At 40.8% G+C, this 27,955-nt stretch overlaps 1 protein-coding gene across 1 annotated transcript in view; it reads right to left on the reverse strand.

Moving 5' to 3' along the window:
* Positions 1 to 27,955, reverse strand: part of zmiz1a (zinc finger, MIZ-type containing 1a) — a 564,484-nt gene that overhangs the window by 197,538 nt on the left and 338,991 nt on the right. Inside the window, exon 5 of the mRNA XM_061937708.1 lies at positions 10,599 to 10,681. The gene's annotated coding sequence lies outside the window, so the exon portion shown is untranslated. The remainder of the gene's footprint in view (positions 1 to 10,598; positions 10,682 to 27,955) is intronic.

Consider the following 27,955-nt stretch of genomic DNA (forward strand, 5'->3'; position numbering starts at 1 on the left):
GATAACAACCAAACCTAACCCCCCTTCCCACACCCCGAAATGTAAATAATGTAAATAATTCAATGTATACACCCTGATGATTATCTTGTGTGATGAATGTATGATGATGATAGTATATATCAGTGTTTTTCAACCTTTTTTGAGCCAAGGCACATTTTTTTCATAAAAAAAATATGGAGGCACACCACCAGCAGAAAAGGTTGAACAATGAAACTCCACCAGGTTGTAGTGCCTTATTTTGAGTTCGTTGTTGTTTCCTGTGTGTTGTGCTTTAGTTCTTGTCTTGCGCTGTTATTTTGGTGACCCTTCCTGTTTTGTTGATGTTCTCCTGTAGCAGCTTCACGCCTTCCTTTGAGTGCTATTGCCCACACCTGCTTTGTTTTCGCAATCAAGACTCTTTAAGTTGTGCCTACGCTATCCTTCTATGTGGAGACATTGTTGATTGTCATGTCATGTACGGGATGTGCTTTGTGGACGTCCTCTTTGCTCCACACGCTGTAAGTTTTTGCTGTCGTCCAGCATTCTGTGTTTGTTGACTTTGTCGCCAGTTCTGTTTTACTTGTGTTTTACATAGCCATTCCTATGCTTCAGTGCCTTTTCCTAGCGGGACTTGCCTTGTTATTTTTTGGTTTAAGCCAGGGGTCGGCAACCCGCGGCTCCGGAGCCGCATGCGGCTCTTTGATCACTCTGATGCGGCTCAGCAGCTTACTTGCCGACCCGCCCGATTTTCCCGGGAGACTTCCGGATTTCAGTGCCTCTAGCAGATAACTCTCGGGATTAATATTCTCCGATTTTCACTCTTACAATAATAATAAGGGCGTATCATGATGGTACAGCATTTACCACCCTCTACAATTTGTATTAACAGCGTGCCAGCCCAATCTCTTGATATATGCGACAGCAATGCATACTTGGTCAACAGCCACACAAGTTACACTGACGGTGACCATATAAAACAACTTTAACACTCTTACTAATAATGCGCCACACTTTGAACCAAAACCAAAAAAAATGACAAACACATTTCGGGAGAACATCTGCACATTAACACAACATAAACACAACAGAACAAATACCCAGAATCCCATGCAGCCCTGACTCTTCCGGGATACATTATACACCCCTCCTCTATGCGTCGGTTGAGGTGGGCGGGGTTTGGTAGCGGGGTGTATAATGTAGCCCGGAAGAGTTAGGGCTGCATGGGATTCTGGGTATTTGTCCTGTTGTGTTTATGTTGTGTTACGGTGCAGATGTTCTCCCGAAATGTGTTTGTCATTCTTGTTTGGTGTGGGTTCACAGTGTGGCGCATTATTAGTAAGAGTGTTAAAGTTGTTTTTTTTATACCGACACCGTCAGTGTAACCTGTGTGGTTGTTGACCAAGTATGCCTTGCTGTACACTAGTGTGCCGTGAGATATTGTCTGGTGTGCCGTGGGAAATTATGCAACTTCACCTAATTGGTCCAAAAAATATTTTTTTCAAATCAATGGTATATACCAGTGGTTGAAAATCACTGGTATATATGATAGTATATATCTGTATCATGAATCAATTTAAGTGGACCCCGACTTAAACAAAACAAAACTTATTCGGGTGTTACCATTTAGTGGTCAATTGTACGGAATATGTACTTCACTGTGCAACCTACTAATAAAAGTCTCAATCAATCAATCAATCCGTTGTAATTCTATTAATTAAGATGGTTGTGGCCGGTTTTAGCGCAATAATAAAACCACGGCGGGCGGCGGGCTCGCCGGCCCGCGGAGCAGAGCATCTGATCGGAGGTCAGATATAGTCGCACCGCGCCAAGATATTTTTAAAGAGCGACGCGATAGCCCTGTTTAGAGAAGCAATTTCTGGAGGCGGAACAAAAGGGCAGAGTTCACGCCGGCACAGAAAAGCTCCCATCCAAAATATGAGAGCAGAAAATGAGGGCTGTGAAGTCCAATAGAAAATCATTTGTGGGGATTTTATAGACTGCAGATTTAATGTCCATCTGATGGCGAAAAAAAAAAGAGAGATCAGAAATAATCCTCTTAGTTGTTTGTTTGGTAATCTGATTTTGTCTGATTTTTTTTTTTAGGCTGCTATCTGACGTTGTGGTTACTGATGCTGCCTCCGAACCCGCCGTGGCCCCTTCTCACCTCTCACATAACACAGCATCCTAAAGTCCTCCCCCCCTTCTGGCGTGTTATTCTCCACATATTAACAACATATCAGCAGAGTAAAGCCCGAATCAGGCGATGTGTCTGTGGAATGATGTCCCCCCACTGTGTAAGAGCTGCACACTACAGTATGCTCCAAATAAATGACCTACTTTGCACATTAGCACACATTTGCACACACACAGAGGGCCAGACCGGGGGACAGCTCCGTCGTTTATGAACCCATTCACACGTCTCGCTTTCAAGTGCCACCTGGCTCCGCTCCGTTTCTTGGGGAAACTCTCGGAACACCGCAGGCCAAAATACACACTAGGGCCGAGCCCGATGAAAGGTGGGTTTAGAAAGAAGCAGAAATGCCAATACAACAATAAAGGAGGACAAAGTGCAACAATGTCGTCAATTAGACCACAGAACTATCCTCCAGAAGGTCTTATCTTTGTCCACGTGATGTGAGATGAAACAAAAATTGAGCTGTTTGGCCACAATACCCAGCAATATGTTTGGAGGAGAAAAGGTCAGGAACAGCATTCCTACCATCGAGCATGGTGGTGGTAGTATTATGCTCTGGGCCTGTTTTGCTGCCAATGGAACTGGTGCTTTACAGAGAGTAAATGGGACAACGAAAAAGGAGGATTACCTCCAAATTCTTCAGGACAACCTAAAATCATCAGCCCGGAGGTTGGGTCTTGGGCGCAGTTGGGTGTTCCAACAGGAGAATGACCCCAAACACACGTCAAAAGTGGTAAAGGAATGGCTAAATCAGGCTAGAATTAAGGTTTTAGAATGGCCTAACACGAGTTAGTTTTATGTTAAGATGCTTGGGACCAGAGGTGTCCATGGTGGACAATGCTGAAGAAACAAGTCCATGTCAGAAAACCAACAATTTTAGCTGAACTGCACCAATTTTGTCAAGAAGAGTGGTCAAAAATCCAACCAGAAGCTTGTGGATGGCTACCAAATGTCACGATTGGGTCGCATCTTACTGCCGGATTCGATATCCCGGGATGCAAACAGATCACTCCGGACAGGACGTGCAGGTAGGAACATAATTTATTTTTTTAAATCAAAGAAGTACAAAAACAGAAAACAAGCCAAAGGGACAACATGCCGATCGCACTGGACGCTAAAGTTAACACTTGGCATAGACTAGAGATAAGGAATACTCACTTAACTGTGGTAAGAAGCAAACAATGAAGCCAGACTGAGCGTCACGAGCAAGGTGAATAAATAGCTCTCTGATTATTGGTTGACAGCAGCTGAGCGTGCTGACCACGAACCAGAGGCAGGTGAACCCAATTAATCCCCATGGAGACTAAAACAAACCCATAAGTGCACAAACAGGAACTCAGGGAGTCCAAAACTAACAGAACATAACAAAACATGATCCGGGACACGGATCATGACACCAAAAGCGCCTTATTGCAGTGAAACTTGCCAAAGGACATGTAAGCAAATATTAACATTGCTGTATGTATACTTTTGACCCAGCACATTTTCAGTAGACCCATAATAAATTCATAAAAGAACCAAACTTCATGAATGTTTTTTTGTGACCAACAAGTATGTGCTCCAATCACTCTATCACAAAAAAATATGAGTTGTAGAAATTATTGGAAACTCAAGACAGCATGACATGATGTTCTTTACAAGTGTATGTAAACATATGACCACAACTGTATACATATATATATATATATATATATATATATATATATATATATATATATATATATATATATATATATATATATATATGTATATATATACACTTATACATATTTGTTTATATATACAGTACACGCCAAAAGTTCTCATTCAATGCATTTTCTTTATTTTCATGACTATTTACATTGTAGATTGTCACTGAAGGCATCAAAACTATGAATAATCACATGTGGAGTGATGTACTTAACAAAAAAAAGTGTCCGATTGTGTTGGTGACGAACCCCAAGATGCAGGAAAACAGGATTTAATTTAACACTATAACCAAAAAACAAACACAAGGGTACAAACAAACTTGGCTATGAACAAAACTAACACTTAGACAGAAACTATGGACATGAAAAACTACACTTACTGTGACGTGAAAAAACAAACACTTGCATGGCAAGAAACGAGACTATGGCATGAGCAAAGTGAACAGAAGTAGACACAGCTACAACGACAAGTATAAATGACAGGTAGTAGCGACAACGACAATACTCCAGCACTGACTGGAGGGCAAAGCAGGACTAAATAGTAGCTGGCTGATTGACACCAGGTGTGGCCAGGTGCCAATCAGCCACAACTGAGGGGAAAAAGCACTCAGGGCTACAAGCAGGAAATAAAGACAAAATAAGAGCCCTTACAGGAAATAAAGACAGACAGAGGAAAAACTCAAAACATAACTGAACTGTCAGTGACAAACCTGACAAAAAGGTGAAATAACTGAAAACATGTTTTATATTCAACTTTCTTCAAAATAGCCACCCTTTGCTCTGATTACTTTTTCGCACACTCTTGGCATTGTCTCGATGAGCTTCAAGAGGTAGTCACCTGAAAACATCCTCTGCTGTTGCCATTTCTAATACAAAGTACTGTAAAGTTCTAACTTATATCTCGCCATGGAAGCGCTAAAACATACCGGTGTAGTGAGTTTACATTATTCACCCAAGGTTAGTTATTAGAGAGTTACGGTCGGACGTTTTTTCAGGGGACACATTTCTAGTGAGCCACGGATTAGGAGACGCTGCTCCGTTATTGATTGAAGTAAAGTCTGAATGTCATTAAAACAGTTAGCGCCATCTTTTGACACTTCTTCCACTCCCGTCCTTGCACGCTACACCGCTACAACAAAGAGAAGAAGCTGTCGAAGGTGAGCCACGTAAATAAGACCGCCTACAAAACGGCGCATCCTGAAGCGACTGTCAGAAAGCGACTTGAAGATGATCTGTAAAACATCATCTATGCAACATTTTGACCAAAACTCTACTATTACATGTTATGTAGACCACAAGGAAGAGTTTTACTTTTAGAAAAAAATCATAATAATATGACCCTTTTAATGCGCCTTATAATCCGGTGCGTCTTTTGTATGAAAAAAGACCTGAATGGACCCGCTCATCGGCAGTGCGCCTTATAATGCGCCCTATGGTCCGGAAAATACGGTAAACATCTGTGAAGGGGCCATTGATGCTGAAAGGTACATACAGGTTTTGGAGCAACATATGTTGCCATCCAAGCAACATTACCATGGACGCCCCTGCTTATTTCAGCAAGACAATCCCAAGCCATGTGTTACATCAACATGGCTTCATAGTAAAAGAGTGCGGGTACTAGACTGGCCTGCCTGTAGTCCAGACCTGTCTCCCATTGAAAATGTGTGGCGCATTATGAAGCCTAAAATACCACAACGGAGACCCCCGGACTGTTGAACAACTTAAGCTGTACATCAAGCAAGAATGGGAACGAATTCCACCTGAGAAGCTTAAAAAATGTGTCTCCTCAGTTCCCAAACGTTTACTGAGTGTTGTTAAAAGGAAAGGCCATGTAACACAGTGGTGAACTGCACTTTCCCAACTACTTTGGCACGTGTTGCAGCCATGAAATTCTAAGTTAATTATTATTTGCAAAAAAAAAAACAAGTTTATGAGTTTGAACATCAAATATGTTGTCTTTGTAGTGCATTCAATTGAATATGGCTTGAAAAGGATTTGCAAATCATTGTATTCCGTTTATATTTACATCTAACACAATTTCCCAACTCATATGGAAACGGGGTTTGTATATGTGAAATATATATATATATGAAAATAGACCTGAATAGACCCGCTCATCGGCCATGCGCCTTATAAACCGGTGTGCCTTATGGCCCGGAAAATACAGTACATGCCATACCGAGCTGAACCGTAGTGCTCGGTGGAAACGTCGCCTATTGCAAAGTGATGCTGCTGATGAACGGATCTATTATCCGAGGCAATGGTGCGTTATCCCCCCCCCCCCCTCCTCTTTACTTTGTTGAAATGCACAAGCAGGCAAAAAAACGCCTAACGAGTCAAAAGCGTTCTAATTAAAGGAAGCGAGCACCAGCAGCGAGCATCCTGTGCGTCCTCGGTGTCATGTGTGCCACAGAAGCATCCCGGGAGTGGGGGCATTGTGTGCCAAGACTCGCCTGATGTGTGGGTGCCGTGCGGGTGAGTGCAGACACAAACACGAGGCACGCAATCAAACACAATGCAACACAACAGCGCAGGGAAAAAAAGTCAACCGGGCTTTGGACACACGTCATATTGACTTGAGAGGACGCTTGAGTGCTCAGCCCCACGCGACTTGACATGGATGAATGTGTAAGTGCTTCCTCTTTTTGCTCGCTCTCTCGCACACACACACACACACACACACACACACACACACACACACACACACACACACACACACACACACACACACACACACATACATTCATGTATTTCTTACCTTATTGAGACCTCCAAAAAATGCCTACCTCTTTAGGACCACCCTTTCTAGATATATAAAGATTTGTATTTACAACATTAATATTATATACATACTATGCAAATATAAAAAAAGTAAGCTTTGTATATATATATATACATATATATATATATATATATATACATATTTATTTATTTTTTTAGATGAATTTTGGCCAAAGGGGGCGCATTTCAATTTCTTACACACACTTGTTATTACATATGTTAGCCAGAGGGGGAGCACTTCAAATAAAATAAAAAAAGACAGTACTTTTTTTACTGTGATAAACTGTCTGTGGAATGCTCTCCCTGACCACCTGAGGGCACCACAGACTGTGGATGCTTTTAAAAAAGGTTAAAAAGCCTTCTTTTTAAAAAAAAGCCTTCTTTTTTTTTTAAGATATATGCATATTAGTTTTAGCTATTTGGCTGTTCTAGTTTTTTATTTTTTTTTATTATCTTTTTAATGTTTTTTTTTTTTTTTTTAATACACTGTAGCACTTTGAGGTTGTTTACTCAATGTAAAGTGCTTTTTACAAATAAAATCTATTATTATTATTATTATTATTGTTGTTGTTTTGGCATTTACAGTAATACATGGAAAAATCTACAGAAAATAAACAAACTGGCAGCCCAGGTGCCAAAATTTTACTGTAAAATTGCAGTTTTGTTTTTTTAATTTACAGTAAAAAAAAATCAAATGTACATTTTGCAGTAAAATTCTGGCAATTTAGCAGCCTTTTTTTTTTTTTTTTTTACCATAAAAAAAGCAGTACTGTTTTTCCATTTACAGTAATATACACTACATTTTGAGGTGAAATTATTGCAACTTACCATATTGTTTTTTAACTTTTTTTTTTTTTTTGAATCTACTAATAAAATGCATAAAATTGTTAAAAGCATCTGGGGATGCCAAAATTTTACTGTAAAATTCTTTTTCTTTTTTTTTTTTTTACAGCAAAAAAACAAATGTACACTTTACAGTAAAATTCTGGCAACTGAGTTGTCTTTTTTTTCTTTACCATGAAAACAGCAGTACTGTTTTTCCATTTCCAGTAAAATACACTAAATTTTGAGGTTAAACTATTCAAAATGATACACACACTTGTTGTTTCATATGTTGACCAGAGGGGGAGCACTTTTAAAACCGACACACAGTCAATTTTTTAAAATCCCTCCTTTGTTGGGACCACCCTTATTTTGATAGATTTCACTACCAGGGGTGCAAATGAGATCTTATAGATTTTATTTGTAATGACAAACGAGTCACGGACCAGCTGTTCACCTGGCGGGTTTAGGCTCCCCCCCGTGACCCCGAAAGGGACAAGCGGTAGAAAATGTATGGATGGAATAGGGCAGTCCTTCTTTAGCTTTTTTTATCATATATTGCTGCCTTTGCACCTGTCAATGTTTACTTTTGTATGCACATTAAAATGAACAAAAAATCCTGACTTTGGAGCAATGTTCACGGACTCTAGTGTTTGGCTCTCTATTAGATGCAATGGTTTTCCGTATTGGGACCATGATTTATGTCCTAACTTGTTCGCCGGTCCTCATATGGAAGGTACTTTTCCTTGTTGATGTCCCAAGAAAGGTAGAAATACAAGAACACACACACTCACACACACACACACACACACACACAATCCAGATTGCACACAAGTTTGCTCATGGACCATGCTAAGAAAATGTAGTAAATGCGTAATCTGATATGCATGACTTGAGGTTCCATCGCAACCTTCTTTCTCCTCTTGGAAATCGCAGGTTGCATCCATAATTTACGTCGGGCCTCCGTCTGTTCCTTCCTTCCCCCCCCCACTCCACCTAACCCTTCCACTCCCCACCCACCCTTCTCACTCCTGGCAATCTGGCTTTTTGCAGTTTAGCTCATTAGCATATTGCACAATGTGCAGATGCCACCAAAAATTATTCACCTTGCAGCGTTTTTGATGCTGTTGTGCACAAACACAAATTACTCTGTCAACATTTTCTCGCGCGGCGGCCCGAACCAAAGCGGGGGGGAACAAAAAGTCTCAATTCCGCAGTGCTGCTTTTCCACTGCATGGTGCGCAGGTGTCGAACTCAAGGCCCGGGGGCCAGATGTGGCCCGCCACTTCATTTTATTCGGCCCTCGAAAGCCTGGAAATAATTTGTATAAATAAAGTACTGTAACTTTTCTTACTAAATGTATTCTGTCTTTCTATTTTGGGAGAAAAAAATATATGTACTCCATGTAATCGCAAATTATGTTAACTTAAATATTGTGCAAAAATATATATTATCAAACCATTTTTTCAATAAAAATAAATACTAATAATAACCTGGGTTCGATCGAACCCTAGGTGTTCGGTGAGTCGGCCTCAGGGGTTCGGCGGAGGTCGAGACACACCCGACTCATCGTGTAAATAAAAACTTCTCCCTATCGGCGTATTACGGATACGGCAACAGCTGACTGATTTGCAGGTGTGTAATTTGTTGTGAGTTTATGCACTGTGTTGGTTTTGTTCTTTGAACAAGGTGATGTTCATGCACGGTTCATTTTGTGCACCAGTAAAAAAACATGGTAACACTTTAGTATGGGGAACATATTCACCATTAATTAGTTGCTTATTAACATGCAAATTAGTAACATATTGGCTCTTAACTAGTCTTTATTAAGTACTTATTAATGCCTTATTCGGCATGGCCTTATTATAACCCTAACCCTCTAACCCTGACCCTAACCCTAACCATCCATCCATCCATCCATCCATCTTCTTCCGCTTATCCGAGGTCGGGTCGCGGGGGCAACAGCCTAAGCAGGGAAGCCCAGACTTCCCTCTCCCCAGCCACTTCGTCCAGCTCCTCCCGGGGGATCCCGAGGCGTTCCCAGGCCAGCCGGGAGACATAGTCTTCCCAACGTGTCCTGGGTCTTCCCCGTGGCCTCCTACCGGTTGGACGTGCCCTAAACACCTCCCTAGGGAGGCGTTCGGGTGGCATCCTGACCAGATGCCCAAACCACCTCATCTGGCTCCTCTCGATGTGGAGGAGCAGCGGCTTTACTTTGAGCTCCCCCCGGATGACGGAGCTTCTCACCCTATCTCTAAGGGAGAGCCCCGCCACCCGGCGGAGGAAACTAATTTCAGCCGCTTGTACCCGTGATCTTGTCCTTTCGGTCATAACCCAAAGCTACTGACCATAGGTGAGGATGGGAACGTAGATAGACCGGTAAATTGAGAGCTTTGCCTTCCGGCTCAGCTCCTTCTTCACCACAACGGATCGATACAGCGTCCGCATTACTGAAGATGCCGCACCGATCCGCCTGTCGATCTCACGATCCACTCTTCCTCCACTCGTGAACAAGACTCTGAGGTACTTGAACTCCTCCACTTGGGGCAGGGTCTCCTCCCCAACCCGGAGATGGCACTCCACCCTTTTCCGGGCGAGAACCATGGACTCGGACTTGGAGGTGCTGATTCTCATCCCAGTCGCTTCACACTCGGCTGCGAACCGATCCAGCGAGAGCTGAAGATCCTGGCCAGATGAAGCCATCAGGACCACATCATCCGCAAAAAGCAGAGACCTAATCCTGCAGCCACCAAACCAGATCCCCTCAACGCCTTGACTGCGCCTAGAAATTCTGTCCATAAAACCCTAACCAAATAACTCTAAATTAAGTCTTTGTTACTTAGAATATGTTCCCCATACTAAAATGTTACCAAAAACATATAACTTTGTCTTGAATTTGAAAAAATATATATATATATTTTCACTAAAGAAGGGTTCGGTGAATGCGCATATGAAACTGATGGGGTTTGGTACCTCCAACAAGGTTAAGAACCACTGCTCTATAATAATAATAATTATTATTATTATTATAATTACGTTTGTTTACAAGCACAGTTCTTCCTCCCAGGAACAAGCCTCATCCAGACATGGATGGAAGGGTACACAGCAGTAGGTGGTAAAACCAGGATCCTTACCAGTGGAGGAGGGCGTTCCTGCGTTCGGTTTTGACAAAATCCGCTCCTTAATCCTCATCGATCACAGGCCCCCGGCCCCACGTCTGAAACGAAACAAAGCCAAACGCATCAGGCAAGTGTGACACACAAACAAACAAACAACAAAAACAACAACAAAAAAGCACACAATCTGGTTCTCGGTGATAGGAACACAAGACTCTAGGTGGCATCGTTTATCGAGATGTAATAAAGCACCCGTGTCGCGCGTCTGACAGATTGTAGGCGTCTAACAAGGACTGACAGAGCTGGGGAGAACGTGGCCCCTCTAATCCCTGACAAATATCACACATAAAACACTTGAAATGACAAAATGCAAGTTGATGTTTCTAGCGTTGTCGCCTTGCCAAAGCAGCTGTCAGTTAAGTCTTTCATCGTCTCCACTTCAGGCCCGTCTCTTAAAACATTTGAACGCGCACCCCTTCGTGACGTTTTATTGTGAAAACCACGCCAGTCCGCTGGATGAACGTGCACGCCAGCACAAGGCGGCCCTAAATATCTTTACAGGCGACATTTAATTACCGCTAACACCAGCAAGATAAATACGCCTCCGCCAGTCCAATTAAATTAGTCATATGGCTTTTAATTAACTAAATACCATCTGATATTGTAATTTCACACTGGGATATGGGGAAACGGAGAGAGGGCACTTAAGCACGAAGAAAAAGCTTGGCGCGTCTTAGGAAGTAATTTGGTGAGCGCTTCTAATCGAGGTTTACACTCTAGAGCAAGGGTGTCAAACTCATTTTAGATCGGGGCCCACATGGAGTAAAAATGTACTCCCAAGTGGTCCGGACTGGTAAAATCACGGCACAATAACTTAAAAATAAAGACAACTTTACTTTGTTTTCTTTGTTTAATCTCCTTTCTAATGAGTTCAGTTTTCTTATTAAAGAAATTCATAAAGTCATCTGCCGAGTGGGTGGAGCTATTGGGAAGAGTCCCTTGTTGGGTTAGCGATGCTACTGTACTAAACAACAATTTAGGGTCGTTTTTGTTGAGGTGGATGAGATTTGAGTAATATTTAGCTTTAGCTAAGGTAAGTCAACTGTCGGCTTTATTATAAGAAAATGGAAGAGTTTGGGAACAACAGCAACTCAGCCACCAAGTGGTAGGCCACGTAAACTGACAGAGAGGGGTCAGCGGACTGCATTGTATCGAGTGTGAAATTTGGTGGAGGAGGAATTATGGTATGGGTTTGTTTTTCAGGGGTTGGGCTTGGCCCCTTAGTTCCAGTGAAAGGAACTTTGAATGCTCCAGAATACCAAAACATTTTGGACAATTCCATCCTCCCAACCTTGTGGGAACAGTTTGGAGCGGGCCCCTTCCTCTTCCAGCATGACTGTGCACCAGTGCACAAAGCAAGGTCCATAAAGACATGCATGACAGAGTCTGGTGCGGATGAACTTGACTGGCCTGCACAGGGTCCTGACCTGAACCCGATAGAACACCTTTGGGATGAATTGGAACAGAGACTGAGAGCCAGGCCTTCTCGACCAACATCAGTGTGTACTACCACCACCATGCTTGACGGTAGGTTTGGTGTTCCTGTTTGTTCTTTTCTCCTCCAAACATATTGCTGGGTATTGTGGCCAAACAGCTCAATTTTTGTTTCATCTGACCACAGAACTTTCCTCCAGAAGGTCTTATTGAATAGAATAGATAGAATAGAATGGACTTTATAGTCATTATATTTGCATATAACGGGATTAAGGACTCCAATTTAAGGTGCGGTAGCGGGAACAAATATGAGGTAAAAATAAATAAATAATAAAATAAAATAAATTACACAACAGGCAATAAAGAAAAAAACTAACAATTGAAATAAACAGACTACTATCCGATAAGAATAATAAGCAATCCTGTACAATATACAAAACGCTATAGAAATACAAAATACTGTACAATATACAGAATAAGACAAGAGTACCGGAGTAATAAATAACAATCAGTGTCGGACGTATTGCACTCGAAGGGTAATATTGCACAGTAGGGTATTAGGGTAGGATAATATATAGGGGTCAATTATTATTATAAATTAGAGTTCTAGATGGTGACAGCTCTGGGAAAGAAGCTGTCTCTGAGCCTGTTTGTTCTGGCTCTGATGCACCTGTAGCGCCTGCCCGATGGTAGCAGGTCGAACAGGTGGAAGCCAGGGTGATGCTTTTTGCTCTGTTGAGGCAACGGGAGTTATCTTTGTCCATGTGATGTCAGATACCAGCAGATTTGCTCACATTTTCAGTAGACCCATAATAAATTCATAAATGAACCAAACTTGGCAGCACGGTGGCAGAGGTGTTAGTGCGTCTGCCTCACAATACGAAGGTCCTGAGTAATCGTGAGTTCAATCCCGGCCTCGGGATCTTTCTGTGTGGAGTTTGCATGTTCTCCCTGTGACTGCGTGGGTTCCCTCCGGGTACTCCGGCTTCCTCCCACCTCCAAAGACATGCACCTGGGGATAGGTTGATTGGCAACACTAAATTGGCCCTAGTGTGTGAATGTGAGTGTGAATGTTGTCTGTCTATCTGTGTTGGCCCTGCGATGAGGTGGCGACTTGTCCAGGGTGTACACCGCCTTCCGCCCGATTGTAGCTGAGATAGGCTCCAGCGCCCCCCGCGACCCCGAAGGGAATAAGCGGTAGAAAATGGATGGATGGACTATAGAAATACAAAATACTGTACAATATACAGAACAAGACAAGAGTACCGGAGTAATAAATAACAATCAGTGTCGGACGTATTGCACTCGAAGGGTAATATTGCACAGTAGGGTATTAGGGTAGAATATTGTATAGGGGTCAATTATTATTATAAATTAGAGTTCAAGATGGTGACAGCTCTGGGAAAGAAGCTGTCTCTGAGCCTGTTTGTTCTGGCTCTGATGCACCTGTAGCGCCTGCCCGAAGGTAGCAGGTCGAACAGGTGGAAGCCAGGGTGATGCTTTTTGCTCTGTTGAGGCAACGGGAGTTATCTTTGTCCATGTGATGTCAGATACCAGCAGATTTGCTCACATTTTCAGTAGACCCATAATAAATTCATAAATGAACCAAACTTGGCAGCAGGGTGGCAGAGGTGTTAGTGCGTCTGCCTCACAATACGAAGGTCCTGAGTAATCGTGAGTTCAATCCCGGCCTCGGGATCTTTCTGTGTGGAGTTTGCATGTTCTCCCTGTGACTGCGTGGGTTCCCTCCGGGTACTCCGGCTTCCTCCCACCTCCAAAGACATGCACCTGGGGATAGGTTGATTGGCAACACTAAATTGGCCCTAGTGTGTGAATGTGAGTGTGAATGTTGTCTGTCTATCTGTGTTGGCCCTGCGATGAGGTGGCGACTTGTCCAGGGTGTACACCGCCTTCCGCCCGATTGTAGCTGAGATAGGCTCCAGCGCCCCCCGCGACCCCGAAGGGAATAAGCGGTAGAAAAATGGATGGATGGACTATAGAAATACAAAATACTGTACAATATACAGAACAAGACAAGAGTACCGGAGTAATAAATAACAATCAGTGTCGGACGTATTGCACTCGAAGGGTAATATTGCACAGTAGGGTATTAGGGTAGAATATTGTATAGGGGTCAATTATTATTATAAATTAGAGTTCAAGATGGTGACAGCTCTGGGAAAGAAGCTGTCTCTGAGCCTGTTTGTTCTGGCTCTGATGCACCTGTAGCGCCTGCCCGAAGGTAGCAGGTCGAACAGGTGGAAGCCAGGGTGATGCTTTTTGCTCTGTTGAGGCAACGGGAGTTATCTTTGTCCATGTGATGTCAGATACCAGCAGATTTGCTCACATTTTCAGTAGACCCATAATAAATTCATAAATGAACCAAACTTGGCAGCAGGGTGGCAGAGGTGTTAGTGCGTCTGCCTCACAATACGAAGGTCCTGAGTAGTCGTGAGTTTAATCCCGGCCTCGGGATCTTTCTGTGTGGAGTTTGCATGTTCTCCCTGTGACTGCGTGGGTTCCCTCCGGGTACTCCGGCTTCCTCCCACCTCCAAAGACATGCACCTGGGGATAGGTTGATTGGCAACACTAAATTGGCCCTAGTGTGTGAATGTGAGTGTGAATGTTGTCTGTCTATCTGTGTTGGCCATGCGATGAGGTGGCGACTTGTCCAGGGTGTACCCCGCCTTCCGCCCGATTGTAGCTGAGATAGGCTCCAGCGCCCCCCGCGACCCCGAAGGGAATAAGCGGTAGAAAATGGATGGATGGACTATAGAAATACAAAATACTGTACAATATACAGAACAAGACAAGAGTACCGGAGTAATAAATAACAATCAGTGTCGGACGTATTGCACTCGAAGGGTAATATTGCACAGTAGGGTATTAGGGTAGGATAATGTATAGGGGTCAATTATTATTATAAATTAGAGTTCAAGATGGTGACAGCTCTGGGAAAGAAGCTGTCTCTGAGCCTGTTTGTTCTGGCTCTGATGCACCTGTAGCGCCTGCCCGATGGTAGCAGGTCGAACAGGTGGAAGCCAGGGTGATGCTTTTTGCTCTGTTGAGGCAACGGGAGTTATCTTTGCCCATGTGATGTCAGATACCAGCAGATTTGGTAAAAGAACCAAACTTCATGAATGTTTTTTTGTGACCAACAAGTATGTGCTCCAATCACTCTATTACAAAAAAATACGAGTTGTAGAAATTATTGGAAACTCAAAACAACCACGACATTATGTTCTTCACAAGTGTATGTCAACTTTTGATTGCGACTGTATATTGTTTATGAGCAATTGGTGCAAAATTTGAGCCGGATTGGTTAAAAAACTAAATAATCGCTTCCATGAGTAACGCGAAAGAGGAAGCGGTCGTTCACTGATCACACGAGGTGTTTGCGTACTCCGCCGGCGAGGAAACATGGCTGCCGAGAGCTTTCGGCGCGTTTGTAGAAAGCGTGTACGACACGCGACACCATCAGAGAAACAACAAATGGGAGGCTAGTTGTTTGTTTACAGCCCAGGAAAGGAGAAACTCAATCCCCTATCGCACTTTTGTGTGTGTGTGTGTGTCGCCATCACGCGACACAACAGGATGCATGAGAAGCGAGGTGAGCAGGCCACACACACACACACACACACACACACACACACAGACACACACTTTACATCTGGATTAATCTCCACCGGGCGTCATCACAGATGCCATTAAACGTAGCAGAAGGCGAGAATCGTGCAGAAAAAAAAAAAGAAAAAAGGAGGCTGCCGTTTAAATAATTCATTCCGAGGCTCATCTTGTCTCACACCACGGGGGGATTTCTGCTTTCAATTTGCACCGCTTTTTTTCCCTCCTCGCCACATTCAAATGGCGGGAGCAGATTTGTTGCGATTGGCACGCGGGAGGTCAACGATAGCGGGCTGGCGTCGACGGCGTCCTCGGCGGGCTGGTACGCCGCTCAATTAGCACGCTAGGACGGTGTTGCGTAGAAGCGAGTGTGTAAGTGTGTGTGTGTGTGTGTGTGTGTGTGTGTGTCCTTGTTTACTTTAGTGTGCGCTGGCCGACGCTGGAGAATAGGCCGAGGGAGCGCGGAGACGGCGGCGTGTGTCGGCGCTTATTAGGCTTCCTTCCAAGGACACGGCAGACTCCAGACATTACACTGGCTGGGGAAAGGACACATGGGAAAAAAAAAAAAGAAAAAAAAGAAAATATATATATATATATATATATATATTTATATATAAATATATATATATATAAATATGTATATATATATATATATATATATATATATATATATATATGTATATATATATATATATATATATATATATATATATATATATATATATAAAAATATATATATATATATATATTTATATATAAATATATATATATATAAATATGTATATATATATATATATATATATATATATATTTATATATATATATATATATATATATATATATATATATATATATATAAATATATATATATATACATATTTATATATATATATATATATATATATTTATATATAAATATATATATATATAAATAAATATATAAATATATATATATATATATATATATTTATATATAAATATATATATATATAAATATGTATATATATATATATATATATATATATAAATATAAAAAAAAATATATATATATATAAATATATATATATATATATATATACATATTTATATATATATATATTTATATATATATATATATATATATATATATATATATAAATAAATATATATATATATATATATATATATATATATATATATATATATATATATATATATATATATATATATATATATATATATATATATTTAGAGGGGCTGAGGAGGAATAGAGAAAGGATAACAGAGCGACGAGGAAGGGAGGAGTTGGAGAGAGGAGAGGATGAAGTCACGGCTCTCGTGCGTGTCCTCGCCGCGTGCGTCACCGTGGGATCGAGGAGGTGACTGCGAAGGCACGGGGGGGGGGGGGGGGGTGAAACTGAGAGCCTGCGTCAGACCAAAAAAAAACTGCCTGGATTTACATTCCATCCGACGACGTTTACTTGGATCGATTTATTGTCGTTTCCAAAATATCTTTCAATGGAATGTTCTGAACTCCTGTTTCCTTAGCGCTCATAGCCGGTGCTAATTACTAGCTGGCTTAAATGCGAACGGGAATATTTCCAAACGACGTACAGGGGCACCCGGAAACTATTCACAGCGCTTCGCTTTTTCCACGGTTTACGTGACAAGATTTATTCCAAAATTCTACAAACAATACCCCAAAACAGGGGTCAACAACCCGGAACGTTGAAAGAGCCATATTGGAGCAAAAATACAAAAAACGAATCTGTCTGGAGCCGCAAAAAAATTAAAAGCCTTACATAAGTGTTATAATGAAGGCAACACATGACGTAAGTGTCCATACTAGCTATATTAGCCTACTATCAAAATGACTTTAAAAGTCTTAAATAAGTGTTATAATGAAGGAAACACATGATGTAAGTGTCTATATTAGCCTACTATCAAAATGACGTTAAAAGTCATATATAAGTGTTATAATGAAGGAAACACATGATGTAAGTGTCTATATTAGCCTACTATCAAAATGACTTTAAAAGTCTTATATAAGTGTTATAATGAAGGCAACACATGATGTAAGTGTCTGTACTAGCTATATTAGCCTACTATCAAAATGACTTTAAAAGTCTTATATAAGTGTTATAATGAAGGCAACACATGATGTAAGTGTCCATATTAGCAACAATAGCCTACTATCAAAATGACTTTAAAAGTCTTATATAAGTGTTATAATGAAGGCAACACATGATGTAAGTGTCCATTTTAGCTATATTAGCCTACTATCAAAATGACTTTAAAAGTCTTATATAAGTTTTATAATGAAGGCAACACATGATTGTAAGTGTCCATATTAGCTATTTTAGCCTACTATCAAAATGACTTTAAAAGTCTTATATAAGTGTTATAATGAAGGCAACACATGACGTAAGTGTCCATATTAGCTATATTAGCCTACTATCAAAATGACTTTAAAAGTCTTATATAAGTGTTATAATGAAGGAAACACATGATGTAAGTGTCTATATTAGCCTACTATCAAAATGACTATAAAAGTCTTATGTAAGTGTTACAATGAAGGCAACACATGATGTAAGTGTCCATATTAGCTATATTAGCCTACTATCAAAATGACTTTAAGTCTTATATAAGTGTTATAATGAAGGCAACACGTAATGCAAGTGTCTATATTAGCTACAATAGCCTACTATCAAAATTACTTTAAAAGTCTTATGTAAGTGTTATAATGAAGGCAACACATGATGTAAGTGTCTGTATTAGCTATATTAGCCTACTATCAAAATGACTTTAAAAGTCTTATATAAGTGTTATAATGAAGGCAACACATGATGTAAGTGTCCATATTAGCTATATTAGCCTACTATCAAAATGACTTTAAAAGTCTTATATAAGTGTTATAATGAAGGCAACACATGATGTAAGTGTCTATATAAGCTACAATAGCCTACTATCAAAATGTCTTGATTGATTTGCAAATCATTGTATTCCGTTTATATTTGCATCTAACACAATTTCCCAACTCATATGGAAACGGGGTTTGTAGATCATCTCCCACAGCACACCAGACTGTATCTCACGGCACACTAGTGTGCCGCGGCACAGTGGTTGAAAAACACTGCTGTAAATAAAGTTACACAAAAATCTTAATACAATTGCACGTGTGTTAAGGGTCAAAAGGTGATTGCAATTTGGTGGTAATTCATTGTAAAATTCTCACACCTTTTATCCGTCAAATGTCCTCATATCAGGTTGTAGTTAGAGATCGGACTGCCGATATTATCGGCCGATAAATGCTTTAAAATGTAATATCAGAAATTATCGGTATCGGTTTCAAAAAGTAAAATTTATGACTTTTTAAAACGCCGCTGTGTACACGGACGCTTTATTAGCCTACTATCAAAATGACTTTAAAAGTCTTATATAAGTTTATATAAGTGTTATAATGAAGGCAACACATGATGTAAGTGTCCATATTAGCTATATTAGCCTACTATCAAAATTACTTTATCCGTCAAATTTCCTCATATCAGGTTGTAGTTAGAGATCAGACTGCCGATATTATCGGCCGATAAATGCTTTAAAATGTAATATCAGAAATTATCGGTATCGGTTTCAAAAAGTAAAATGTATGACTTTTTAAAACGCCGCTGTGTACACGGACGTAGGGAGAAGTACAGAGCGCCAATAAACCTTCAAGGCACTGCCTTTGCGTGCCGGCCTGATCACATAATATCTACGGCTTTTCACACACACACACACAAGTGAATGCAAATGCATACTTGGTCAACAGCCATACAGGTCACACTGAGGGTGGCCGTATAAACAACTTTAACACTGTTACAAATATGCGCCACACTGTGAACCCACACCAAACAAGAATGACAAAACACATTTCGGGAGAAACATCCGCACCGTAACACAACATAAACACAACAGAACAAATACCCAGAAACCCTTGCAGCACTAACTCTTCAGGGAGAGCATGTCCCAAATTCCAAGCTGCTGTTTTGAGGCATGTTAAAAAAAAATAATGCACTTTGTGACTTCAATAATAAATATGGCAGTGCCATGTTGGCATTTTTTTTCCATAACTTGAGTTGATTTATTTTGGAAAACCTTGTTACATTGTTTAATGCATCCAGCGGGGCATCACAACAAAATTAGGCATAATAATGTGTTAATTCCACGACTGTATATATCGGTATCGGTTGATATCGGAAGAGTTGGACAATATCGGAATATCGGCAAAAAAGCCATTATCGGACATCTCTAGCTGTAGTGCTCGTACAGCATCATATTCCATCGTGTTGGATGGACCAGAAGCCCCACTTATTGATTTTGCAGGTTTGCGCACACTTTCCTAACGCTCGTAAACGTCCTCTGCCATGAGCGTGGCGCCGGCAGCCCTCTGCACCCGCGTGGACTGAAGGGAAACTCGGCACCAGCGTGACTCAGCGTGGAAGAATGCACTGATGGTTATGTCTCCCCCTCCCTCCCGCAGTGGGCAGGTCTATATGCACTCAGTAATTATCAAGGTTATTTTCTCCAGAAGGCCGTATCCCTGTTTATGGGCATGAGCGTGTGTCACTGGGCCTCGGCTTTGGACCAGCCCGGGGGAGAGGGGGGTGAAAACGCGGGGCCTTGGCGGCCCGTGCGGTTGCCAGATTGCAACATTGTTCTGCAAGTGTAGCACACGAGGAGGAGAAAAGTTCATATTCAAGCAAGGCGCCCATGCAAACGTGCCCTTAGGTCAGGGGTCGGCAACCCGCGGCTCTAGAGCCGTATGCGGCTCTTTAGCGCCGCCCTAGTGGCTCTCTGGAGATTTTTCAAAAATGTATGAAAATTTGAGGGGACATTTTTTTTAATTTTTTTTTTTATATGGTTTCTGTAGGACAGGGGTCGGCAACCCAAAATGTTGAAAGAGCCATATTGGACCAAAAATACACAAAAAAAATCTGTCTGGAGCCGCAAAAAAATTAAAAGCCATATTACATACAGATAGTGTGTCATGAGATATAAATTGAATTAAGAGGACTTAAAGGAAACTAAATGACCTCAAATATAGCTACAAATGAGGCATTATGATGCAATATGTACATATAGCTAGCCTAAATAGCATGTTAGCATCGATTAGCTTGCAGTCATGCAGTGACCAAATATGTCTGATGAGCACTCCACACAAGTCAATAACATCAACAAAACTCACCTTTCATGCACAACCTTAAAAGTTTGGTGGACAAAATGAGACAGAAAAAGAAGTGGCATAAAACACGTCCTAGAAAGTTACACATGTAAACAAACTACGGTGAGTTCAAGGACCGCCAAAATTAGTAGGACAAAACGGCGCTCGCCAAATACTCGAATCAGTGAAGCATGTTTATTATAAACAGTGTGCTTTATAACAATTAGGGAGGTTTGTGTCATGTTTGTCCTCCTACAGAAACCATATTAAAACAAAAAATAGATTGTTTTCCCCTCATCTTTTTCCATTTTTCATACATTTCTGAAAAAGCTCCAGAGAGCCACTAGGGCGGCGCTAAAGAGCCGCATGCGGCTCTAGAGCCGCGGGTTGCCGACCCCTGCTGTAGGAGGACAACATGACACAAACCTCCCTAAATGTTATAAAGCACACTGTTCATATTAAACATGCTTCACTGATTCCAGTATTTGGCGAGCGCCGTTTTGTCCTACTAATTTGGGCGGTCCTTGAACTCACCGCAGTTTGTTTACATGTATAACTTTCTCCGACTTTCTAGGACGTGTTTTATGCCACTTCTTTTTCTGTCTCATTTTGTCCACCACACTTTTAACGTTGTGCATGAATCCACAAAGGTGAGTTTTGTTGATGTTATTGACTTGTGTGGAGTGCTAATCAGACATATTTGGTCACTGCACGACTGCAAGCTAATCGATGCTAACATGCTATTTAGGCTAGCTATATGTACATATTGCATCATTATGCCTCATTTGTAGCTATATTTGAGCTCATTTAGTTTCCTTTAAGTAATCTTAATTCAATTTATATCTCATGACACACTATCTGTATCATCTGTATGTAATATGGCTTTTAATTTTTTGCGGCTCCAGACAGATTTGTTTTTGTATTTTTGGTCCAATTTGGCTCTTTCAGCATTTTGGGTTGCCGACCCCTGCCTTAGGTAAACACGGACTTGATTGTGATTATTTATCGCTGACGTCGGAATAAAGAGTTCAACTTTTATGGCCGTAGTTGTAAAACATTTAATAGTTTTTCTACTGTTATTGGGTCAATTCGATTCCTTTACCAGAGCCGGGGGCCTCCGGAGAATTGCAGCCTGGGCTTGCAGAGCACATTTCCTTCTAGCGAGGGCCACACAAGGAAAGGCCAGTGGTTAACAAGGCCTGTGAATGTTTTTATTTTTTATTTTTAAACTACAGCTAGGTCAGTGTTGGCGTTAACGCACTTTTTGTGTCTTTTTACGCATTGAAATCAGAAACGACGCGAAATTCCGAAGTTTTTTGATTATTATTATCACTTTCCGCCTGCATTTTGTTTACCGTATTGGCTGATCATAGTCTTAAATTGTAAATGTCGTAAGTTTACAATATAACTAAAACAATCCCAACAATCCGTCCCATGTGTGATGTATGTACTTTTTTTCCGACACTTTGGACCGCGTGGCTTATAAAACAGTGCGGTTAATTTGTGGAGTGTACTTCTACTTTGGAAGTTTTACAATATAACTAAAACAATTCTTACTTACTAAACCGTACCATGTGTGATGTCTGTACTTTTTTCCTACGTTTTGGACTGTGCGGCTTATAAAACAGTGTGGTTAATTTAACAAACACATGCAAGGATAGGTTGATTGGCAACACTAAAATTGGCCCTAGTGTGTGAATGTGAGTGTGAATGTTGTCTGTTTATCTGTGTTGGCCCTGCGATGAGGTGGCGACTTGCCCAGGGTGTACGCCGCCTTCCGCCCGATTGTAGCTGAGATAGGCTCCAGCACCCCCCGCGACCCCAAAAGGGAATAAGCGGTAGAAAATGGATGGATGAAACAATCTGTGTGATCATAGTCAATTTTAATGATCATATTGGTTTTGAACATGCCATGTACAAGTGAATGAAGCATACTTAGTCAACAGCCATACAGGTCACACTAAGGGTGGCCGTATGAACAACACCAACACTGTCATAAACATGTGCCATGTAGTGAAACCACACTAAACAACAAATTTTAATGATCATATTGGTTTTGAACATGCCATGTACAAGTGAATGAAACATACTTAGTCAACAGCCATACAGGTCACACTAAGGGTGGCCGTATGAAGAACACCAACACTGTCATAAACATGTGCCATGTAGTGAAACCACACTAAACAACAAATTTTAATGATCATATTGGTTTTGAACATGCCATGTACAAGTGAATGAAGCATACTTAGTCAACAGCCATACAGGTCACACTAAGGGTGGCCGTATGAACAACACCAACACTGTCATAAACATATGCCATGTAGTGAAACCACACTAAACAACACATTTTAATGATCATATTGGTTTTGAACATGCCATGTACAAGTGAATGAAGCATACTTAGTCAACAGCCATACAGGTCACACTAAGGGTGGCCGTATGAACAACACCAACACTGTCATAAACATGTGCCATGTAGTGAAACCACACTAAACAACAAATTTTAATGATCATATTGGTTTTGAACATGCCATGTACAAGTGAATGAAGCATACTTAGTCAACAGCCATACAGGTCACACTAAGGGTGGCCGTATGAACAACACCAACACTGTCATAAACATGTGCCATGTAGTGAAACCACACTAAACAACAAATTTTAATGATCATATTGGTTTTGAACATGCCATGTACAAGTGAATGAAGCATACTTAGTCAACAGCCATACAGGTCACACTAAGGGTGGCCGTATGAACAACACCAACACTGTCATAAACATGTGCCATGTAGTGAAACCACACTAAACAACAAATTTTAATGATCATATTGGTTTTGAACATGCCATGTACAAGTGGATGAAGCATACTTAGTCAACAGCCATACAGGTCACACTAAGGGTGGCCGTATGAACAACACCAACACTGTCATAAACATGTGCCATGTAGTGAAACCACACTAAACAACACATTTTAATGATCATATTGGTTTTGAACATGCCATGTACAAGTGAATGAAGCATACTTAGTCAAGAGCCATACAGGTCACACTAAGGGTGGCCGTATGAACAACACCAACACTGTCATAAACATGTGCCATGTAGTGAAACCACACTAAACAACAAATTTTAATGATCATATTGGTTTTTGAACATGCCATGTACAAGTGAATGAAGCATACTTAGACAACAGCCATACAGGTCACACTAAGGGTGGCCGTATGAACAACACCAACACTGTCATAAACATGTGCCATGTAGTGAAACCACACTAAACAACACATTTTAATGATCATATTGGTTTTGAACATGCCATGTACAAGTGAATGAAGCATACTTAGTCAAGAGCCATACAGGTCACACTAAGGGTGGCCGTATGAACAACACCAACACTGTCATAAACATGTGCCATGTAGTGAAACCACACTAAACAACAAATTTTAATGATCACATTGGTTTTTGAACATGCCATGTACAAGTGAATGAAGCATACTTAGTCAACAGCCATACAGGTCACACTAAGGGTGGCCGTATGAACAACACCAACACTGTCATAAACATGTGCCATGTAGTGAAACCACACTAAACAACAACGACAAACACATTTCGGGAGAATAAACACTACAGAACAAATACCCAACTCACCCGGGACGCTACACTAATTTATTTTGGTACAGGGTGTAAATATAAGTGTGACCAGTAGATGGCAATCAAACATAAGAGATAGGTCTCAAGTAAAAAACGCCAACATTTTAATTGTTCCATTGAAAAAATCTCTCAAAATGTTTTAGTCGTAAATGTTTTAGTGCCATTTCTAATATAAAGTAGTGTAAAGTTCCTACTTATATCGGTCAGTAAACTCGCCATGAAAGCGCTAAAACATACCGGTGTAGTGAGTTTACATTATTCACCCAAGGAACTTTAGTTATTAGAGAGTTCCGGTCGTTTTGTTTCCGGATGAGCAGATGCTGCTCCGTTATTGAAGTAAAATCTGAATGTCATTAAAACAGTTAGCTCCATCTTTTGACACTTCTTCCACTCCCGAACCGAACCGAACCCCTCGTTTTGAAACGGTTCAATACAAATACACGTACCGTTACACCCCTACTAATATATATGAAAAAAAGATCACGTTTATGACAACATTTTTCCAAAACACAATATAGAATGTGAGGTATAACAGGATAATGCATACATTTATCAATTGTTTTCAAAACTGTTACTACACTGCAAAAAGTCAGTGTTCAAAAGCAAGAAAAAAAATACAAAAATGAGGGGTATTTTATTTGAACTAAGCAAAATTATCTGCCAATAGAACAAGAACATTTGGCTTGTCAAGACTTTCCGAAACAAGTAAAATTAGCTAACTTCAATGAACCCAAAAATACCTTAAAATAAGTATATTCTCACTAATAACAAGTGCACTTTTCTTGGTAGAAAAAAAAGACATTTTTTCTCAATATGTTGAAAAATATTCTTTAATTAAGTAAATGCTAGTGGCATTATCTTGACATAATGATATGCGCTCGGCATTACATTTCTTGAAACCAGCAAACTTATACTAAAAACTAATTTATTGTTCTTAATGGAAAGGCAACAAGGCAACCGCTTGTTACTCTCGGGGTCTCCTAGCCGCTCAGGCAAATCATATTGTCTAAAAATGTATTTTTCCATGGATAACATGACATCATCGCACCAAGTGCGTGCTCTTTCAGTCAATTAGTGCGCATATATACAGCCCGGCCCCCGGCCAAAATGTTTTTATTGTAATTTTGAAGAATTTATCTGAATGTGCATGAACTATTTCTGTTCAAAATGGTTAGAAATGTCAAATGTTTAAATATTAACTGTCAGTTTACTGTACTGTGCCAACTGTACTATTATATGAGTATGTATTTTCTATTGTTTCATTGAAAATAAAACAGCAAAGTCCATTTGGCTGTCATCTGTTTTAATTATGAGACACAATTGTGTCAAAGTCATGATTTTTGTTTTCCATGCTTGAAATAAGAAATTGTTACTTTAAAAAAATAGTTTTATACTTGTGAGTGTTGATGACACAGCTTTGCAACAGTTGATATTCTAGTTTCAAGCATGTTTTACTCAATATAGGTCATAACATCTCAGCAACAAGCTGTAATATCTTACTGAGATCATTTAGGACCAAAACACTTAAAACAAGTAAAACACTCTAACGTAAAATCTGCTTAGTGAGAAGAATTATCTTATCAGACAGAAAATAAGCAAATTCAGTTTTTGCAGTGTGGAGTTTTAAAGCGGAACATTATCACAATTTCAGAAGGGTTAAAACCATTAAAAATCAGTTCCCAGTGGCTTATTTTATTTTTCGAAGTTTTTTTCAAAATTTTACCCATCACGCAATATCCCTAAAAAAAGCTTCAAAGTGCCTGATATTAACCATCGTTATACACACCCGTCCATTTTCCTGTGACATCACATAGTGATGCCAACACAAACAAACATGGCGGAAAGAACAGCAAGCTATAGCGACATTAGCTCGGATTCAGACTCGGATTTCAGCGGCTTAAGCGATTCAACAGATTACGCATGTATTGAAACGGATGGTTGTAGTGTGGAGGCAGGTAGCGAAAACCAAATTGAAGAAGAAACTGAAGCTATTGAGCCATATCGGTTTGAACCGTATGCAAGCGAAACCGACGAAAACGACACAACAGGGGAGAAAGTGACAGCCCTGAAAGGGACCGGCTCGGACGCCATTATGGCTCACGTGACCGGACCTCTTGGCCCTTGAACGATACCACCCCCCTTACATCCACACACCGCTTGTCCTGTTGCGGTCATTCAAGTACCCCCCTCCCGTACAAAAGCCCTCCTTACTGGCTCCCTTCCTCCTTCAAAGCTGCGCTTAGTGGAAGTTAGTTAAAGCGACAGCCACCGCGAGATAAGCATCTGGTCACGGGGAACTTGTGGCACAGACTAAATGGGAGATACGTTTGTACAATTCTAACGCCATTATCGGAGCTTTATCACACCTAATGAGGCATGCTTGTGTGTGTGGAAGTGGGGGGGGATTGGCAACTAGTCTCGCGGCAGCCGACAACGGTGGGGCCCTGCTATGGCAGCTATGAGGCCCTTATGTGCAAAAACATTGCACCGCCTTAGATCGGTGTCCCCAACTCATTGACCCCATCTCAAATCTAGACTCCAAACATCCCAGAACAAGCTAGTCAGATTACTTCTAGACCTCCACGCCAGATCACACCTCACTCCTACCCACTTCTCCAAAGTGGGCTGGCTCAGGGTGGAGGACAGAGTAAAACAACTTGCACTGAGCCTAGTCTATAAAATCCGCTACACCTCCCTGATACCAAAGTACATGTCAACCTACTTCCATAACGTAAATGACCGCCATAACCACAACACCAGGGGAAGCTCCACTAACCACGTTAAACCCAGATTCCCATCTAACAAAGGTCTTAAAGGGGAACATTATCACAATTTCAGAAGGGTTAAAACCATTAAAAATCAGTTCCCAGTGGCTTATTTATTTTTTCGAAGTTTTTTTCAAAATTTTACCCATCACGTAATATCCCTAAAAAAAGCTTCAAAGTGCCTGATTTTAACCATCGTTATAAACACCCGTCCATTTTCCTGTGACGTCACATAGTGATGCCAACACAAACAAACATGGCGCATAGAACAGCAAGCTATAGCGACATTAGCTCGGATTCAGACTCGTATTTCAGCGGCTTAAGCGATTCAACAGATTACGCATGTATTGAAACGGATGGTTGTAGTGTGGAGGCAGGTAGCGAAAACGAAATTGAAGAAGAAACTGAAGCTTTTGAGCCATATCGGTTTGAACCGTATGCAAGTGAAACCGACAAAAACGACACGACGGCCAGCGACACGGGAGAAAGCGAGGACGAATTCGGCGATCGCCTTCTAACCAACGATTGGTATGTGTTTGTTTGGCATTAAAGGAAACTAACAACTATGAACTAGGTTTACAGCGTATGAAATACATTTGGCAACAACATGCACTTTGAGAGTGCAGACAGCCCAATTTTCATCAATTAATATATTCTGTGGACATACCCTC

Source organism: Nerophis lumbriciformis, linkage group LG02, assembly GCF_033978685.3.
Source record: "Nerophis lumbriciformis linkage group LG02, RoL_Nlum_v2.1, whole genome shotgun sequence".
NCBI classification, from domain to species: Eukaryota; Metazoa; Chordata; class Actinopteri; order Syngnathiformes; family Syngnathidae; genus Nerophis; species Nerophis lumbriciformis.